General features: G+C 37.0%; 1 protein-coding gene across 8 annotated transcripts in view; it reads left to right on the top strand.

Moving 5' to 3' along the window:
* Positions 1–21,767, top strand: part of RNF19A (ring finger protein 19A, RBR E3 ubiquitin protein ligase) — a 109,247-nt gene that overhangs the window by 63,585 nt on the left and 23,895 nt on the right. For 3 of the 8 annotated variants that reach the window (XM_060775666.2, XM_060775665.2, XM_060775667.2), the window contains exon 2: positions 4,116–4,246. The exons of 4 other annotated variants lie outside the window; for them this stretch is intronic. The gene's annotated coding sequence lies outside the window, so the exon portion shown is untranslated. Of the gene's footprint in view, positions 1–4,115; positions 4,247–10,498; positions 10,636–21,767 lie in introns of those variants that run through there. One more of the 8 variants, XM_067467337.1, reaches the window with a different exon arrangement.

Here is a 21,767-nt window from a genome sequence, read left to right on the forward strand (position 1 = left end):
GATTCGTGTTTGGGCACCACAAACTAACTACAGAACCACTAAAAATCCAACAAATGCTATGTTCACCAAAGGGCAAGAGGGATCCCCCTCACCTCTGCAGGAATCTATTTCTATACCATGCTGCTGTGGACAAGTCTACATACCAACCACCAAACACAGCACCCAAACACGAACCAAGCCCCAGCTTCTGCCAACCTAGCAGTTCGAAAGCATGCAAATGTGAGTAGATCAATAGGTACCACTTCGGCAGGAAGGTAATGGCGTTCCATGCAGTCACGTGGGCCACATGACCTTGGAGGTGTCTACAGACAAAGCTGGCTCTTCAGTTAAGAAATGAAGATGAACTCCACCCCCCAGAGTCAGACATGACTAAACTTAATGTCAAAGGGAAACCTTTACTTGTGTGATGATGATGATGATGATAATAATAATTTCTTGTTTTATCCCGTCCCCTCTCCCCAGAGGGACTTGGGACAGCTTACCAAAAAACCAGCAAATATAATAAATAATCACATATCAGTTAGTAAAAACAAAGTAGCACAATAATGTAAACATAAATAAATAAACAACTTAAAAGGCCAAAAGACCCTCTAAAATGTGTGGTTACTTTACACACACATGTATCTATAGCTTGATTTCTTTCTATTTATATCGCTTGGTTACTTTATATTTATATATCTTGTTTACTTCACACACACAGGCACATTGGTATCCTTTGGCTACTTTATGGATGTTTAGATATGTATGTATAGCTTGGTTTCTTTCTATTTATGTTTGTATAGTTTGGTTATTTCATGCACACACACATATCACTTGGTTACTTTATTTATATATTTGTATATCTTGGTTATAGCTTGACTACTTTACATATGTTTAATATGTGTATGTATAGCTGGTTACTTTATATTTGTGTAGCTTGGTTACTTTTCATATGTGTGTATATTTATGTAGTAAATATGCTAGAAAGATACAGAGTTCCAAGGAAAAAAGAGGTCTGCTCCTGGGGAAAAGGGAAATGAAACTTCCCATTTCCACCTCAAATCTTAAATCATGGCTATTTCCTTATATGTATATGTTTAGCTTGGCTACTTTCCTGTGTGTGAATATATATATATATATCTATATATATAAATTTGTTAGGGGCATCCAACGAGGAAACAAAACTCAAAAACCCCCCAACGGAACTTAACCAAAATTCCCATGCCCATAACACAACCCACAAGGTACAAACATATCTACTCAAAATGAAAAACAACACAACAACACACTCACAAAACGGCAAAACAACAAAACTCAAAAATCCCCCAACGAAACTTAACCAAAATTCCCATGCTTATAACACAACCCATCACTCCCCCACCCCAATCTTACCTCCTTTTACTTCATGCCACCTCCAAACCCCACCCCGCCCCTTCCCGCCCTGTCAAAATCTAGGAAAGACAGGAAGGAAGGAAAGAAGGAAGAAAGAGAAAGGGAGGTAAAGAAAAAGGAGGAAGGAAGGAAAGTTAGAGAAAGAAGGAAGAAGAAAAGGAAAGAAAAGGAAAGATGGAAGGAAAGAAAAGAGAGACAGCAGAAAAGAAAGAAAAAGGGGGAAGGAAGGAAAGAGATAGAGAAAGAAGAGGAGAAGGAAAGATGGGAGGGAAGGAAGGAAGGAAGGAGGGAAAGAAGGAGAGAAAGAGGGAAGATTGGCCACAGCAACACGTGGCGGGTAAAGGTTGTTATTTCTATTATTATTATTATTATGCTATTGTTCCTCTGAGACCCTTTTAGGGGGAATGGGAGAGGTGTCAGGTCCCAGAGGCAATGCATTGCATTATTGTTATTGTTATGATGGTGGTAAAATAAAAGGAAATAAAAAGTGAAAGAAGGAAGCAAACAGGGAGGGAAGAAAGGCAAAGGAAGAAAGGGGGAGGGAATGAAGGAAAGAGAGAAGGATGAAATCAAGTAGTGAAAGAAAGAAAGAGGTAGAGAAGGAAGAAAGGAGAGAAAGGGGGAGGAAAAGGGGGAAGGGATAGGTAGGGACCTCTCTTTCATAATAGTCCAGATATCTACCTCAACTTTGATAAGTTTTACTATAGGCCACAGCAACGCGTGGCAGGGCACAGCTAGTATATATATATATATATAGAGAGAGAGAGAGAGAGAGAGAGAGAGAGAGTTTGGCTACTTTCCATAATATACACAGAGTAGGCCAAATGTCACAAGGGGGTTTCAATATTTAATACCGCCTTTATTTTTTTTGTTTGAATTTGCAATATCATTGCATCATATACAGTATACATAGGAAATAAAATTACATTCCTTGTAGTTACGTGTAAAATCTTTTCAAAAAGTTATTATTTTTGTTCTAAATTGGGCTTTGCTAGAAAGTATCCGCATTCAAAGGAAAATGAAGTCTACTCCTAAGGGAAATAAAACTTCCTATATCCACCACAAGTCTTAATTTGGGATATATATGTATGTTTATGTCTGTAGTAAATGAGGCCTCATTAGAAACCTATAGAGCCCAAATGAAAAGGAAGTCAACTGGGGAAAAAGAAAACAAAATTTCCCATATCTAAATTTAGATTTGGGCAAGACTGTAGTAACCTTTATGTAGTTAATATGTCCTCTTCCTCTGCTCCTCCATCAGTTATAACTTCTGGAAAAGAGTTTTAAATTTCTTTTCTCCTCCCCCCCCCCCCCTCCTTGCTTGACTTTTGGGAGAGTGTTAATAGTTAAGTCTTAAATGTATTCCTTTTAAAGAAGCTGGAATTTTCCCTTTCTGTTTCTCAGCAAGTAGCCTTGGTGGGTCTGCCAGAGGATCCTTTTGTTGATTTCTCAAAAGCCTGAGGGAGTGCCTTCCAGTGAGGAAATTGAAATGTTGCCATTTGTGATGCGGGTGGGGAATGACAATAGTGTTTCTCAACCTTCCTAATGCCATGACCTCTTAATACAGTTCTTCATGTTGTGGTAACCCCCAACCATAAAATTATTATTGTTGCTACTTACTAACTGTGGTTTTGCTAATGTTATAAATCGTAATATAAATATCTGATATGCAGGATGTATTTTCAGTCACTGGACAAAATTGGGTACAAATACCTGATGCACCCAAATTTGAATACCGGTGGGGTTGCAGGGGATTGATTTTGTCATTTGAGAGTTGTAGTTGCTGGGATTTATCTACAATCTAGTTCATCTACAATCAAAGAGCATTCTGAACCTCACCAATGATAGAATTGAGCCAAACTTATTGTTTAGTGTTATTTTTAGAATTTGTGTAAGTCATTGTGTAAAATCTTGCTTGCTTTACACATGACATTTTTTATGTTTATCATGGTAGACCAAGATAGTCTCATTAGAAAAGTATCTTACCTAACCCAGCTAATTCACAGTTCCGGATTTACTAAGTTACATATAGAAATAAATATAAAGCAGTGACCACATGCCCTGAATCAGTTCCCTCTTCTACCTTTCTAATTTGCATTTAGGAGAAAATTTAGTAAGTGTTAATAAAGTAGCTGAAAATCAAGAATATATGTATAAATATAAGGGAGTTGGACAACTAAGACAATTAAGTATAATTAATTATTTAGTTTCCACAACAGGTCTATAATTGTATAAGAAAATGTTTGACAAGAAAAATGCTGGTAATAGGGAGATTTCCATAAACATTTACAAGAAATCTGTTTTTCTCTCTCTGCTCTGTAGTCTGATTGAGTGGTTGACAAATAATACGAGGAAGCAGTGATGTGAAAAAGTGTTAGCTTTGTGATTTGGTTAACAAGTATGCCTGATTCGTGCTTTCCTTTGCCCATATCCCTTTTAGATCATAGTCTATGTGACCTCAGTAGCCTCTGAAAACTCGCTGTCAGGTGTTATATGTGGAATTTCTTTGGACATGATATGCTATCCCTGCAGAAATTCAGGATTTGAAACATAGCTTGGTTTTATTTTTCACCCAGCAAGAATAAGGAAAAGACACAAATAAGCATGGATTCTGACACTGGAATTACAATCTTTATTATTGTTTTTATTATAAAATTTTGTAGATTCTAAGAGGATTTTCTGTTGTTATTAGTTACCTTCACAATGGTGCTAATTAGTTTCTCTTTCTTTTATCTATATTTCAGCGGCAAGTTTCACTTTCATGTTAGTTGACAAAAATGCAACTGATTAATCAACAGATGGCTGCATTATCAGTTAGAGCAGGATTTTTGAAGTTCTCTTGTTAACTTGCACATGGTGGACAACATTCAAGAAGGTAATAAGACTTGTTTGATTATGCTACTTATGGTTACTTTCCCATCAGTGCATATTTCTATTTTTTGAAAATATAGGAGCTATGTTGAGTAAAAGGAAAGCTTATTTTTAAGTTGTGTTTTGACAAGGATATTTTTTTCTAAGAGATGACTCTCCATGTCTTAAAAACTACTTACAATTTGTTCTTTTAAAAGCAATACTTTCGTGTTTTTTTCACTTGCCGAGTCAAAAAGCATTTAAAGCTGTTTCGGTGTGTTCTGCAGTAACCTTAAATTACATAAGTCACATGATCCACATTTAGAACTGCTACCCAATTCGGAACCTTATTAAATTTTGGGCTGGCACAGAATTCCTTCACCTTCTGCATTTAGCCAATTCAAACATTAGCATAAAGTCAAAGACAGCTAACATTTCTACCAAAGGAAAGTGTTATAGACCATAGATGAGGAAAAGGCAAACTTCTATAGAATTCAGTTGCTATCATTTGATATAACAAACCAATAATGTCCATAAGAGCAAAATCTGAATACAATGTAAAAAAATGCTTACCTTGTAACACAGTGGTTCTCAACCTGGGGTCCCCAGATGTTTTTGGCCTTCAACTCCCAGAAATCCTAACAGCTGGTAAACTGGCTGGAATTTCTGGGAGTTGTAGGCCAAAAACATCTGGGGACTCCAGGTTGAGAACCACTGTGTAACATGATAGTTGTCCTCGTTGTTTGTACTTTTAAATAATACCGCTTTTTAGTTTGATTTGTTTTTCATTCCTCTTTTTCCACTACTTGAAATGTGGCTTGCATATTTTAAGAATACACTTGTTCAGTGTTATGAGTCTACTCTTGAAACAGGCTTTTGAATCATCCCATGTCACTTTCGTCATTCAGTTCAAGAAGAACATTCAGAAGTCTGCTCATGATAATAGGATTTTCAGGTGATGCTGACTGTTATTCTTGTGACGGTGACTATTTTTAATAAGGGGGTATTGCAGTCTTTTTGCAAGTCTTGTGGGGTTTGAAAAGAGTGCCAAATCTCTAAAGACTTATACAGGAAACTCCTTTTAGAAGTGACTGCCATTGGTCCTTTTCATTGTCTTTTCATTGTCTTCAAGTACCAAAAATGGCAGAACTGACCTGTGGATAAGTTGACCAACGTTTTTGAATTGATTTTTGACCAAATAAAATCAATGTATACATGATTATATACAGTAACTCTTTTTGTTAGTGCCATTATCATGAGAGTATTTGAGAAGTTAAATGGTTTTTCCTTTTTTGGTGCTACTGCCCTCACACCAGAAGTATCATGCCTTGGGCTATTGAATGGTTCATCACCATCATCTGTTTATACCCTGCTTTTCTCTAAATCTAGGGCTCAAAGCAATTTTCACGGGAGGGATTCTTCATATGTGTTTTTAGGTAGTATTTCAATTCAGTTACAATTACTAAGAAAAATCTAAATAACCTATTGAGGAATTCAGATCAATCTAATGCAGTGGTTCTCAACCTGTGGGTCCCCAGGGGTTTTGGCCTTCAACTACCAGAAATCCGACAGCTGGTCAACTGACTGGGATTTCTGGGAGTTGTAGGCCAAAACACCTGGGGACCCACAGGTTGAGAATTACTGATCTAATGTATTCCAATTGTTCCAGCTGTAAACAGAGGCTGTCAGGAGTACTTTTCATGCATGTCCCATGTGGTCTCTTCCTACTCTTCTTATGCTATCATGCTGGATGAACAGCCATTGTATTTACACAGGATATTTTTCCAAAAAAGGTTTAAACTAATTCTCAAATATAGCTCACAAAGGAGCAAGGGAAGGTTATTTTATACTGATTATATGCCACATGTAATACTTTTTCCTTATGTGCTCTTTAATGTGGACAACCCCAAAAACAAGAAACTATTGGAACTAATTTTTGCTCTTGTATAGCCACAATACAGTAAGTTCAATTATAGTTTCTTAGCAGATACAACTCAACTGGAGGCATTCCTTTTGAAAACTGTCTCACTGTTATGGCCATCTTTCTTTTGGCCCTCTAGGTATTCAGACTCTTTGGGGAAATAGGAGTGCTTTGAAGCTAAAGCTCTTATTCCCTCTCTTTAGTAATTGTACATTTTTGAGGATAAACTAGGCTTTGCCTTTGAGACTACAGAAAGGAGAGAAAAAAGTTTGCTATCATTGCACAGGAAAAAGTTGCATAAATCAACAGAGGAATAGAAACATTTGCGTTTGAGTAATCTAGATTAATTAGGATGAATTCTCACATAATAACAATAATAATAATAACTAATAATATTGAAAGAGAGGAAGGAGAATGCAGATACTATAAATAAATAATTACATCATATAATTCAACAAGTGTTATATCTTTTTTCTGGTGTGGGATATGCAACAGTTGGAAGAGATATAGCTCAAATATAGCAAATACAAAAGTTCAAAATGTAATTAAACTATTCATAAATTTAAAACCAGTTCAAAATACAACTATCAAACATAAGAAATAAACAAAACAAGGACAGTACAGCAAAATTCCATGAGACCCAGTCACCTTGAACAGTCAGCCTTCAAAGGCCTACTGAATTAAAAAAAACCAAACCTTAAACTGCTTATGGAAAGATTGAATGGAGGGTCTAACATATGTCAGGAGAGTACCAGATCTTTGGGGCACCATTAAAAAGGGCCTCTCCTGTGTTCCCATATGACACACCTGTGAGGGTGATGGGACAGAAAGAAAGGCAGAGATCTCAAAGCAGATTCTGAAAGGAGAACAAGGTCCTTCTGATGACTTTTGACTTGAGCCATGCAAAGCTGTAAAGTTCATAATCAGCACTTTGAACTGTGCCTGGAAATTGACTAACAGACAGCAGAGCTGTTGCAACAAGGGGATTGTATGCTCTTTCTAGCCCAAACAATTTAACAATCTGACTGCAGGTCTTTGGATCACTGAAGTTTCCCAATACTCTGATGCTCAAGGCTGAATCCAGGGGTTTTCCCTAGCTACATAGCTGTGTCTTCAAGGGAAGCATAATCCCATCTAGCACAGACAGAATCCCTATTCCCTGATCTGCCTTTTGACTGACCAGGAACAATTCTGCCATTTCTGAATTAAGTTTTAATTTTGTTTGTCCTCACTTAGTCTGTTACTGAGAACAAATACTGATTTAAGATCAAGACTGCCTTTTTTTTAGATTGAGGTGAAAAGGAGGATTAGGACAGGTTGTCAGCTGCATATTGATGGTACAACATCTCAGAATTCTTGACAACCTCTCCCAATCTCATGCATGTGTTAGGCCCCTTCCACATAGCTGTATAAAATCCACATTGAACTGGATTTTATGGCACTGTGGACTCGAATAATCCAGTTCAAAGCAGATATTGTGAATTGTCTGCCTTAATATTCTGGATTATATGACTATGTGGAAGGGTCCATAGATTACATGTGGGACAAAACAGAATCCCGAAGAACTATTCAGACAATAGCCAAGGAAGGAATGCTGTTACTGCAAAACAGTGCCCTCCTGAGTATCATCCCAGGAAGGTCGCTAAGGAGGCTACAATGACTGATGTATTTAAAGCCTCTGAACGGTCCAGTAGGACTAACAGATACTTATCCCCAGTCTAGTTGCTGTCATAGGTTATCCGCCATGAACGTATTCCTATATACACTGCACAAATGTTATTTGTAGTGTAAAATGCAATATTTAAAATAAAGAACAATTTTAACTAACATAAACTTACCACTATTTCAATGGAAAGTGTAGGCCTGCTTTTGGCTGATGAGATAGTCAAGTAATTAGGATTGTTGCTGTGAGCCCTCATTTCATTTCAGACATAGTCTAAAGTTTAGGGCAACAAACAGGTACATGACCTTGGAGAGCCACATCTGGCCCATGGGTCTTAGTTTGGAGACCCCTGGTCTAGGGAATCCATCTAATCCAACAATCCCCAAAGCTGGGAAGCCACCCTGCCCTCTAGACCTTCCCCTGAAATGGCATGTTGGAAACTGACAGATAATGGTCCAATACTATGGGAGCCAGAGGAGACATTTTCAACAGTAGTCTTACAAATGCTTCTGTGATAAAACTCTGCCTTGTTTAACGAGGCGTTGGCCACTCCCTATTAGGATTTAGAATTGTATTCTAGCTCAAAATATCTGACAATTTATAAATAGGATAAATACATACTTTGGAATGTATAAATGCCATTTTTGTTTTGTTTTGAGGACAAATTATTTTACCATATGAACAATTTTCTGTTTGAACATTGGGCATTTTAGAATTTAAACAATTTTTATTACTTTACTATTTTTGTTTGATGAGTAATCGCTGAGCCTGGAACCTCAGGTCTCAGCGGTGGCCGGGAGAGCTTTCGCACAATTAAAACTTGTGCGCCAGCTGCGCCTGTACCTTGGGAAGTCGGATCTGGCCACGGTGGTCCACGCTCTTGTCACATCCCGGCTGGATTACTGCAACGCACTCTACGTGGGGTTGCCTTTAAAGACTGCTCGGAAACTACAACTAGTCCAGTGAGAAGCAGCCAGATTGCTCACCGGAGCGATGTACAGGGAGCACACCACCCCCCTGTTACGTCAGCTCCACTGGCTGCCGATCCACTTCCGAGCAGAATTTAAAGTGCTGGTTTTGACCTATAAAACCCTATACGGTTCCGGCCCAGTGTATTTGTCCGAACGGATCTCCCTCTACGTCCCACCTCGAAGTTTAAGATCTTCTGGGGAGGCCCTGCTCTCGACCCCGCCAGTCTCACAAGTGAGGCTGGCGGGGACGAGGAGCAGGGCCTTCTCAGTGGCGGCCCCCCGCCTGTGGAACTCACTCCCCGGGGAGATTAGATCGGCCACTTCCCTCCTAGCATTTAGGAAAAAACTAAAGACCTGGATGTGGGACCAAGCTTTTGGTCACTCTGACAACTAACTCAAGGACCTGGCGATAGACAAAGACAATCGGAGTAGAACGGATGTATGGACTCTGATATATGGATTTCTGACATGAGATGGTTTTAGGTATTATGTTTTTATGATGTATTGATGTTTTAATCTAATTGCTGAATTGTTATATTTTTTGGATTACTTGTTGTGTGATTGGGCATCTAATTGTGCCCTCCCTGTAAGCCGCCCTGAGTCCCCCGCGGGGTGAGAAGGGCGGGGTATAAGTGAATGAAATAAAAAAATAAAATAAATTTTATCAGTACATTCTTATTGAATGTATATGGATTACAAGGAAATTCCCTGGTGGCATCTGTATAACTGAAAAGGCTTAGATGGTGTGCTTGTGTTTTCCGTATCATGTAGTCTTACATATCTCAGATTCCTATAAAGTTGTCTGTTTTATACACCTAGTTGTTTATTTACCCCTTTAAAGAAGAAAAACAATTAAAAAAACCTGTAAGGGAATCTTTATTCATCTTGTATTCCTATCTAATTCTATCCATAAAGCCTTATATCTCAGCTGCCTTCCAGTTGACAGCCATCCAACCTTGTGCAAAAGTCAAGGACATTTCACACCTGTATAGACATGATAGTCTGCTGTGTTCCCATTTTATTGATATTTATTGATTCAGTCAGGCCTCTCAGAGGTTTGTAGTCTTGTCCAGTTTAGTGTCATCTTGGTATTACCTTGCCTTATTGCTGTGTTTAAGAAAAATCACTCTGTTTCCTATCAATTTCTCTTGGATAGGCTCTTCATGCATTTTTAAAAGACAGTATGTTGTCTAGTGGAAAGTTCTTTGGATTTGAATTGGGGAACCGTTGCTGGTAACCTATAAAATCAGATAGTTAGAAAACTTTATTTGCTGCTCTGGATTCTTTGGAGAAGGGACAATTACAAATGTGAGAATTTAAATGTGAGTGCTTTTGAGGTTTTTTTTAAAGCTTGTTTAAGGATCCTGGATAAATATTGTCGATCAGTTATGTGAACACGTCTGTGTTCATTCAGATTATCCATTTGGATTTTGGCTGTTTAATTGTTCTCCTTTACCATGGCTTTTGTGAGAGTTGATAGTGATAAACCTTGCCTACATGTACTGACCTGAAAGTAAATTCTATTAATACAGTACAATTTACCAGCAGCATTTTATTTGTATTGTGCTTTCCCATAATAGAATATGCCCAAAGTATCTCATGACAAAAACAGCATAAGATAATATTGGTGATGCATATAACAATGGGTTAGATTATGTACTAACATTCTGCTGATAGAATCTCTTTTGTCAGTGGAACCTGGGGGAAAATATGTCCTCCTTCCTCTCAACATACTCAACATTTGCTCTGAGGAACTGGGAAATCATCTGGAGCATGTTTTCAGGAGACACATGGGTCTACAGTGGAAATGGAAAGAGAACAAAAGTCCTGTTGCTCTAGCAGGTTCTAAATTTTATTAGGTAAGTCAATAATATCAGGATTCATATTAAGTAACAATATATAGTCAAATCTTAATAAATCAAATGTCAGCAAACACTTCAGTAGATTAATAACTTCTATAGTTTTCATTTACTAAAATTTTTAATAAAACCTAAAGAGTAAGAACTTCTCTTTTGAGGACTGAAATTGATAATTTCTAATCTTATGATTAGACATGAAAAAGATCAAGGTGTGAATGTAGTAAAATGAAATATTTAATCATATCTATTCGGTACCTAATTTTCATAACCTTGTCTCTTCCTCAGAAATATAATGGTGGACCTTAATAATCCTATGAAAGTGGTTTTTATTTTTTTACTTTTTGAAATTGCTTCTACTATCGTTAGGCTCTAAATGAGTGGTTGTCAACCTGGGGTCCCCAGATGTTTTTGGCCTACAACTCCCAGAATTCCTAACAGCTGGTAAACTGGCTGGGATTTCTGGGAGTTGTAGGCTAAAAGCATCTGGGGACCCCAGGTTGACAACCACTGCTCTAAATATACTTACAAGAGGTGCTACTATAATATGATATTAAAATAAATTATACATTAGTAAGAAGTGAAGCTATTTCCCCAGAGTTAAAACATATAGAAGAAAATCTCATCATCTCTCCCATGGATTGGAGCGAGGAACAACAATACCTTAAATGTATAACACAGCTAAAAGAGTATAAAAACCATTAAGAGAAGATAAAACTGGTAATATTTAAAACACTCAGTTAAGACTTTTAAAATTCATAATATAAAAATCATTTAGATAAGTTAGTTGGAAGAGATTAATTTTAAGTTATGTGTTGAACCCAGACAGTATATTAAGCTATAAAACTCTTTATTGTAGGTCATTCCACAATCTAGGGGTGACAAACGTTCTCTGAGTACCACTTGTTAGCCTAGTCCTGTCTTACTGAAGTAAGGATCTTCTAGAGGATCTGAGTGGACAGGGTAGATGATCCCCTAGGTCACGTGAACCCAAACCATGTGGGTCCCCAGATGTTTTGGCCTTCAACTCCCAGAAATCCTAACAGCTGGTAAACTGGCTGGGATTTCTGGGAGTTGTAAGCCAAAATACCTAGAGACCCACAGGTTGAGAACCACTGACATAAGAATTCCCAAAATTCACTGAACCACTGATGTAGAGCTTGAAAAATAACCACAATTTTGTACCTTGCCTGGAAATGAATTGATAGCCAGTGGAGGTTTTTAAAAAAATATTGACTTAATATTATTACCCTTAGATTTACCAGAAACCAATCTGTCTGCCATGTTTTGAACTAATTGAAGTTTCCAGACTTGGTATCAAGGTAACCCAATGTACATTACATTGCAGAGTCCAGCCCCGCAATTTCCAGCACATGAACTGCCCACTTTAGATCCTCCAATTCTAGGAAGGAATGCAACCGGGATAAAAGCAGATCCTGATTATAAGTAGGGTAATGGATGTTAAGTAGGTGTGCCTTAGTATTTCTCTCTCTTGCTTCACCTTCTAAGATACACACTTAATGAAAGTAGTTGCCATTTTCTAGACATAGAGGTGGCTCATTGAGTATTGTTTCCATGTTCTTCCTGATCTGAATTGGTGACTCATATATCTATGCACCTCTGTCTAATGTGACACAGAATCAAGAGTGTTCATGCTTCAACTTCTGTCACCTTATTGTAAAGATCTTTCTAAAGAAGCATACATGGGAAACTCAGGATTTTTTTCAGCCCTTAAATGGCTTTGGCATCATGGATTGTTTTTCCTCTTTAAAATGGGGAATGAAATGCAAGGCATAGTTTTATAAAAAGTCTTTCTAACTTTCTGATTTATCATACAATAGTAGAGTGCCTTAGTGAGGACTTTTAACAGATTAAATTCAACAGATTTTGCACATTCTGTTTATATTACAAATGGTTCTGAACTTGTCCGAGGTGTCCTAGCCTAAGTAAAACAATATAACCCGGATTTGTTTAGCAGTTATAATAAACTTTGTTTTACAGCATCAGAGGATACTTTCATCATGGTCTCCATGCACATTAATTAATATCTTGAACAAATTAGGTAATGTGTTATAACAGTAGTCTAGATTTTTGAAGCATTTGTCTTTGCTTTCAATGTAAACAAAACAACTGTGTAACTAACCATCGGATGAAAAATAATTTCTTTGTAAATTGTTTGCCAACATTTCTTGAGAAGAAAATGCTTTGTGGTTAAGGAACAAACTGAATTAGGTTGTAGTGTTTTGTATTGGCATAACATTATTGAATACACTGGTGTTATGCCAGCTGAGCATTTAGTCACTGAGTCATGTTTTTGCTTAATGCTTTTAACCACCAGAGAAGTGCACTACTAGAAATGGAATATATCCTTTTATGTATCTTTATGCACAGTGCACAAAATATTCTTTTTGTGAATTTTTAGTATAGGAATAGACACATTTTCATTTAATACTACATTTATATCATTTTCAATACCCCTTTTATAAACCTGTTTTAGTCTTATAAAACTTAAATGTAAATTAATGCTTTCTGGAAGCTTAGTAGTAGATATTGAATTGCTTGGGCAGATGTTTGGTGTATCGTTCATAAATTTCTCCTTAAATCTTCCACCTTCTGTAAATTGATCATTGATTTTTGTCATTTAAAAGGTAAAGGTAAAGGTTTCTCCTTGATATGGAGTCTAGCCATGTCTCTCTCTGGGGGGTGGTGTTCATCTCCATTTCTAAGCCAAAAAGTCAGTGTTGTCTGTAGACACCTCCAAGGTCATATGGCTGGCATGACTGCATGGAGTGCTGTTACCTTCCTGCAGAAGCGGTACCTATTGATCAAATTTGCATGTTTTCAAACTGCTCCCCAATCAAATACATGAAACTGTATATAACACTTAACCCTTTTTTCATTTCTCTCTCATTGTATGGTTGTTTTCCCTATTATTTCATGATAAGATGCTTGTAGGAAGATATATGTCCATGAGAGCCCAAGAAGCAGGATCTGGGCACTTTCATTTGTCTTGTTGAAGGCTTTCATGTCCGGAATCACTAGGTTGCTGTGAGTTTTCCAGTCTGTATGGCCATGTTCCAGAAACATTCTCTCCTGATGTTTCATCCACATCAGTGGAAGGCATCCTCGGAGGTTGTGAGGTCTGTTGGAAACTAGACAAGTGAGGTTTATATATCTGGAATGTTCAGGGTGGGAGAAAGAACTCTTGCCTGTTTGAGGCAAGTGTGAATGTTGCAGTTACCCAGTTTGACTACCATAGAATGGTCTTGCAGCTTCAAAGCTTGGCTGGTTGCTAGGGGAGTTTGTAAGCCACGTTGAGTCCCCTTTGACAATTGAGATAGGAGGACAACGCATAGAGTTGCTTAGAAATGTGATACTTTTTGGAATTTATTGACTGTTGATGAGCTTTGCATGTACTACATCAGAGATGGCTCTAACCTCTGATAAACAGTTGGTTGAGTTCAAAGGTAAATGCACATTCTGATCAAACGAAGCGATGATGTAGAAATGTTGCAGTGCTAAGACCACACACCCCTAATCTTACATAGCTAAGCACTCCATATAACATGGGATACCCAGTTTATTAACAACACTAGGGGAACCATATTTGCACACTGGAGTCACTCTCGTAATTTTTTTAAAACCCTTAAGGTTGTGTATCTCCCTGACAGCAAGCAAGCCCTATTGAATCCAGTAGGATTTCCTTCCAAGTATGTTAAACAGTTTGGCTGATGTGCACCAAAGAAAGGTTATTTGAAAACATTTAACACTGTGTCATAAAGTGATTTAATTTGCCTTAGGTTTCTCAAAAGATTTTAGGATTTACATTTTAAAAAGTAATGGCCCTTATAATGAATTATGCTGGTACCACAGGAATTACCTGTTTTTCATACCCAATGAGATGCTGGGAACAATGCTGTTTGTCTGTGGAATAGGTGGAGATATCTGGTCTTTTTGTTTAAGGCAAATTTAGAACTGAGCATATGGTATTGCTCAACAGGCTAGAAGATAAAACATAGCAGCATGATTATTTTGGAGAAAAACCAATATATATTGATCCCAGTAGTTGTGATTCTGAACTCAATATGAAGTCTACAGTAATAATAAATAGCAATAATCAAGCTCGTGTGTGTATATACTAGTTTAAATTGGTTTGCCAAATTAGTCAGTGGAAAATATACAACCCATTACAACCCTAAGTGGCCTTGACCAAGTCATATTCTCTCAGGGCCCTTTCCAACAGGCCCTATATTCCTGCATCTGATCCCAGGTTTTCTGCTTTAAACTGGATTATATGAATCCGCACTGTTGGATAATCTGGGATAAACAGAAAACCTGGGATCAGATCTTGGGATATATGGCCTGTTTGGAAGGGCCCTCAGCCTTCAGAGAAGGCAGTGGCAAATCTCAGAATAAATCTTGCCAGGAAAAGTTGCCATAAAAAAGGAGTTACTGCAGAACAACAGCAAATATGTATTCAGTGTTCTACCCTTTAGTTAGTGGTATTCAGCCCCGCCCCCCAATCCCATTATCAGCATAGCAGATAAAATGTATAAAATTGCAGAGATATAAGATTATATGAATGGCAATTAAAGATTCCTCTTGCCTTAGGGGAAAAGCTGCTAAATGTCTTATTCCTTCTGCAGATTACCTGTTAGGAGTGATATTTTTTGTGCTGTGGAAAACTTTATAGTCCTGCATATGTAATGCTTCTTTAGGCCTATCTCCTGCCATGTTACCTATACCTCTTATTCAGGGAACCCAGTAATTAGGGTGCCTCATCAGTAGTCACATCATCACAATGTCAATAATTCACCTTAATTACCAGCACTATCATGTGAGATGTGTTGAAGCTTTATAATAACAGTGTTCTAATATTAGACATAACCCAATATGTACATTTTAAAATTTGGGAGATATTTGTATGAATAGGTGGTTGGTATTACCTTCTTTCCCCATGGCACTTAACCAAATTGATACAGATACATAATTTGGTAAAAGTACATTTTCAAATGAAAATTACAAAAAAAAAATTCACTGACTGCCATGAAATGTCAAAAGGAAATATAAAATGCATATATTTTCCAAATAGTAGATTGCTATTAAATCTTTTTTTTTCAAAATTCAGGTCAGATCCACTCTTGTGAAGTCCCAGTGTTACAAGCATTGAAAATATTTGCCTTATTTTTGCTTATAAGATTTTTGAAACTATGATACAGCAAGCTGGCAGGGATCTTTTCTGCCTCCTCTGCTACTTTAGTTGATATTTCTCTTCTGTGAGCATGGAAATAAAGTGAGCAGGTAAAGGAAGGAAGGATGTGGTCGATGCCTTCTGATCTTCTGAGCTGGACATGTATGAAGGGGTTTTGCCTCTTGGATACCCACAGTAGAAATCCTTGAATGCCTCAATGCTTGATAAGTGTCTGTTCTACCCTTTTGTCTGTACAGATGGGCATTGGGTTAGAAAGTCAATACAGGGTGATTCTCCCTTACCCAGAATTCCGAAATCCGAAATACTCCGAAATCATTCATATGGGTGGCTGAGAGAGTGACACCCGTGCTTTCTGATAGTGCACTGTACAGAAACTTTATCTCATGCACACAATTTTTAGAATATTGTGTACTTCCAGGCTATGTGTATAAGGTGTACATGAACCACAATAATTTTGTATTTAGGCAGAGGCCCCATCTCCTGGATACCTCATTACGTTTAAGAAAGAATTCTATTTTTTTTTTAAAAAAACCCTGAAATTTGGAACTTTTGTATTCCCAAGGATTTTGATAAGAGATAATCAACCTGCATCTCCATTTGGTTACTTCAGTTGGTTTCTATGCTACACATGAAAGGAGTTTGATTTCCTCTGCAGTCATGAAGGCTAAACATGACAGTAAAGGAGAAAAATAATTCTGTTCTTTCTTTATTAATTACCAACAGCTTGCTGTTTAGAATTCCTAGTAGTCGATTGCAAGCAAGCAAGTGGTTTAAGATAGAAACTTACAAACCATGGAAACCTCTTGATATTATGAGAAATTTGGGGCTGTTTGCTTGGCAGTATTATTAGTATTTGATTTTGTTCCAGTGAGTTCTATCAATTATTTGCCTGTCTTCTTTTTGATTATAAAGAATAAGACATAAAATGTATAGTGATCTTCTTAATAAAATAATCATATTTTTTCTCAAGACTGAATCACATGTTTTCCAATGCATGTGTTTTAAGTTTAACTGTTGTAGTCTGAGCCATTTCCTGTTTTTCAGCTGTTCTGCTGCCAAAAGTAGAAACCAGCTATTCTTCAGGCCCTTCAAAAGACTTTCCAAGTAGTTATAAAGCACTGTTAATTGTGAACAACTTTATTTTTTACAAATTGTCTTCCAGTTTTTAAATGCTCAGTGGAATGAGATACACTTGAACTCTGGACTAGTACCTAAGTGCTAGAATAAAACTGCTGAGTGCAGGTTAAGAGACAGAACCTTTGTCCCTTGAGTATTTTAACTCCTGAAATATATGCCTGTGATATTTGTACTCCAGCAGTGTTTCTCGGAGTTTTGAAATACTTCCTCCCAGCAGCCTTGAGTTCAACAGTTTATCTTGTTGAACCTGATAAATTTATCTTTGTGTATTGTGTGTGTGTGTATGTATGTATGTAAAGTTTTCTGTTTCCTTGGATGACCTATAGATTTATGTATTAATCCTACGCAGTAAGAAGAAGAGATATGCTATTGGTTACCATTTAAGGACATGTACACTTGCCTTTCCATATTTGCGGATTTAACTTTTGTGGATTTGATTAGCAGGTTCTCTGTAAGAACCTCTTTCAGGGCATCCCTATGGTCATCTTCCACTGAACATCATTCTGGAAAATCTAGAGATTTCTAGAGAGATGTTCCCTAAGGGCAGTGCTTTTTAAATTCATGATTCTCCCATTATGTGAGGATCCTGAACCCAAACCCCAGTGAAAGTCTCCTGGATATGCCATCAGCTGGAGACCCCTTCCCCCAGCACCAACTGTCGCTCTGGGCCAGAAGAGAGGGGAGGCCAAAGGACAGTTTATTTATTTATTATTTATTTACTTCATTTATATACCGCTTTTCTCAGCCTTTGGGCAACTCAAAGCGGTTAACAATAGCAAAATTCAATGCTCAGCATCATAAAAAGAGTTAAAAACAGTTAAAAACAATGATATATAAACAATTAGTTAAACATAATTATAACATCTCATTAGCGTCTCATAGGTAGAATCAAGATCCAATCTCATAATCCGTTGTTCCATGTTCCTATATTCGATACACTAGTATTGTCATTCTAGTCTATGTCCTTTAAACTCTACAAACATCTATTGCCTGAAGGCCTGGTCCCAAAGCCATGATTTTAATTTCTTTCTGAAAGTCAGGAGGGAGGGAGCAGATCTTACCTCATTTGGGAGTGTGTTCCATAGGCGAGGGGCCACCACCAATAAGGCCCTGTCTCTTGTCCCCACCAGACGCATTTGCGCAATTGACGGGAGCGAGAGCAGGGCTTCCCCGGATGATCTTAGATTGCGAGATGGGACGTAGTTCCATCTTGTCTCCTGTGCTATTCTAATAATATAATATAATATATTGTATATACATATAATAATAATATGATATTGAAATTATATATTTATATTACATGTAATATTACTAATAATAGTATGATATAGTGGCATGGTGCAATATAGCAATGTTTAATGCTGATATTGTAGTATGCTAATAATATAATATATTGTATATAATATATTCCTTGTAAGCCGTTCTGAGTCCCCTTCGGGGTGAGAAGGGCGGCATATAAATGTTGTAAATAAATAAATAATAAAGTGGAGGGGCTTATTTCCTATTATATAGGAAAATGCAGAAACACAGTAGCAGTGTTAAAATTTTGTTCTTTCCTTTTAATTCCCCCATTTCATATATGTTTTAGACTTTGCTCTGAGGCAGCCATAGAACAATTGTTGCACTTGCCAATTAAAAAAACATTATATAGTGGCTCAGGGAACTATTATTTATTTATTATTTATTAAAATAACATGAAAATCATTTTTATCCACTATGATCCTCAGAATGAAGCATAATTTAAACAACCATGCAATAAAATTTTAAACATGCTTCAGTACAAAAGCCAAAACAATATTAACAATATATCAAAGTTGTAAGAATACAATTTACAACTTATCTAAAACCCTTTAGGGCAGTGGCTCTCAACCTGCGGATCCCCAGATGTTTTGGCCTTCAAATCCCATAAATCCGAACAGCTGGCAAACTGGCTGGGATTTCTTGGAGATGTAGGCCAAAACACACAAAGACCCACAGGTTGAGAACCACTGCTTTAAGGGTTGAATTAACTTGACATTTCTTGGAGGAGATGGCCATTTTCTGCTCTAAAAGCCACTGAAATGTGTTTATAAATATCTAATATTGTGCTCAGCTTTTATAGTTTACATATTTATAGTTCATTCCAAAAATATTGATGCATCTACTATAGTTAACTGTAACGAAATGTATAATTAAAATGTAGGTTTTAGGTATGTTTATTATTTGTCAACTGATGGGTGGCTTGAGTTAGGACGTTGCCATAGCAAGAAGGGAAAGGGGAGGAGCCAACTGTCACTGGAAAAAAAGAATGTTAGTTTGAAAAGGGTTAGTTGGTGAGTTAGCTGGAGTCAGTGAGGTACTTAGCTGAATGCAGCTGGAAAATTAGCTAGGGAATTAGCTAGGTTAGTTGACTGATAGCAGGAAGCTAATGAGAGTAGGGAGGTTTTAAAGGACCAAGTGGTCTCTGTCTCAAGTTAAAGATTGTTAGAAATCAGTTTTCATGTGTTTATATAAAAGATCTTTTGGGAAAGAGGAAAGGCTTAAGGAAAGTCACGCTGAAACTTTGTTTTGTAACCAACAAGCACTTATACTCTTGAAACCAGCACACTTTTGTCACAAGAACGATACAGATAGACTAGCAGTTACTGTTTCACTTTAAGTGGAGTCTCTCTCAATCTCCCAAAGGTCCACCCCGCCTGAAGATTGTACATCATCATTAAATAATCTTCTATGTTCTCTTTAGCATTGTCACAAATTAGTTAAACGCCCTGGCCTGTGTGGGTTAAGTATTTTCTATAACTTGTACTCCTCAAGCGGTTGCATTGCTGTCATCAGAACTCAGCTGCATGTGACTTTCTCAGTCTGTTTAATCATTGCTCTTTGATCATTGACTGTATTAATTATGCAGTTGAATTATTGCAACTGGCTCCCCCCCCCCCCCCATTCATGTACATAAAAACTCTGAAATGAACCAACCTGGCATTAACAATGTATTGTCGAATGCTTTCATGGCCAGAATCACTGGGTTGTTGTAGGTTTTTTCGGGTTATATGGCCATGTTCTAGAAGCATTCTCTCCTGACGTTTCGCCTGCATCTGTGGCAAGCATCCTCAGAGGTGCCTCACTACCTCTGAGGATACTTGCCATAGATGCAGGTGAAACGTCAGGAGAGAATGCCTCTAGAACATATCGCACGAAAAAACCTACAACAAGCCACTGGCATTAACAATTTTAAAAAATCAGCCCTTTAAAATAAAAAAATTATTGTAGCTGTAGCTACATACTGTACTTACTTTGCTTCTACTTTGATTTTTTCAGGAGACATGGATTAAAATATTTAAAATAAAAAACAAAAAATATTGTATATAACAAATGCCAAAAAAATATTGTATACAACAAATGCCAAATAAACTCCAGTGGTGTCAGTGTTGCCATGAAATAGCAACAGTTGTTACCCATATATACTTTAAAGGGCTAGGGAACCTTTGAAGCAAATCTGGGGTAGTATGAGATAATGAGATGACAAGATAGTCATGTTACTATTAACACAATCCTATTTTTTTTCCAGGAAACTGATGTGTCTTTGTTGCTTTAACTATAACAAATATCTAAATAATTGTGATTTCTGATGCACAATTTCATAATCGTTAGGTAAATCTTACACTTGTGTGGAGTCTAATAAAGCAGAACAGTCAAGCTATGGAAAAGGCTATTCTTAGCACAGCAATTTTACTTGAGAACTTCTTTCCTATTAGATTTTTTGTCTTTGTTAGGAAGATGTTCCAGTTGCCGTTTCCTTTGTTCCATTTTTGAAGGATATATTGTTTTTGAGAATGTGTTTTTCATTTTTTAATGGTTTTTGTGTGTATTTTTCCTATTGAGTGTAACTTTATTTAATGTCAGTGATTCTGAAAACCTTATACAATTGCATGCTTTTACTACATGACTGGAAGTATCTGCTAAATAAGAAACGAAGCCTTCTTGTTTAAGACAGGCTCGCAATAACTTTAAATTATTCAAATAATTCAAGTTTTGCCAAGACCTTAAAAGCTGTTGAGCACTTGGCATCTTTCTGGAGATGTGGGGAAAGTTCAGGTTGTCAGAAAATGGAAGAATTGGCATTTTGTCTTGCTGACTCAATATCTTTTTCAGTTTGAAATAAATATTAAAGTCTGGACTGCAAACTGTGCATCAAGGATTCCTTGTGTAGCAGCACATTCAGGAAGGGCTGAGGACTAACAGTGTGGTTGTCATTGAGCAGAACATTAACTGCCCAGTTGGATTTCTGCTATAAAAGAAAATGCAGCAATAGCAGTATGCCAGATTTTGAAAATCAAATGAAAATAACATAATTTATATAAACTATATATAAGCTACCTTTTAGCATAAACTTTCTCAAAATAGGACTTAGTGAAAGGAATCATAAAAAGTAGCAAAACAATCGTAAAAACAGATTAGTAATAGTTTACAGTTTAAATCAAGTATGCACTGTGGTCCCAATACAGATCTAACTTGTTTTAAAGCAAGATGAACTGTCAAGCTGCTATGACCTATCTTAATTGACAACAGAGTAACCTCTGAGACAAAGTACAGGCTGGTGACTCTTAACAGTTTAACAAATATTGGAACATGAAAAGACTGGATGACGAGATTGGATCTTGATTTTAACTAAGAGACACCATGAGTTATGTAGTATTGACTTTGTAATGTTTGTATATTGATTCTATGTTTTTTAATTGTTTTAATCTGTTTTATGATGTTCAAGCATTGAATTTTGCTACTGTAAACCACTTTGAGTCGCCCGAGG

The sequence above is a fragment of the Anolis sagrei genome, chromosome 4 (genome assembly GCF_037176765.1).
Source record: "Anolis sagrei isolate rAnoSag1 chromosome 4, rAnoSag1.mat, whole genome shotgun sequence".
Taxonomy (NCBI): Eukaryota; Metazoa; Chordata; class Lepidosauria; order Squamata; family Dactyloidae; genus Anolis; species Anolis sagrei.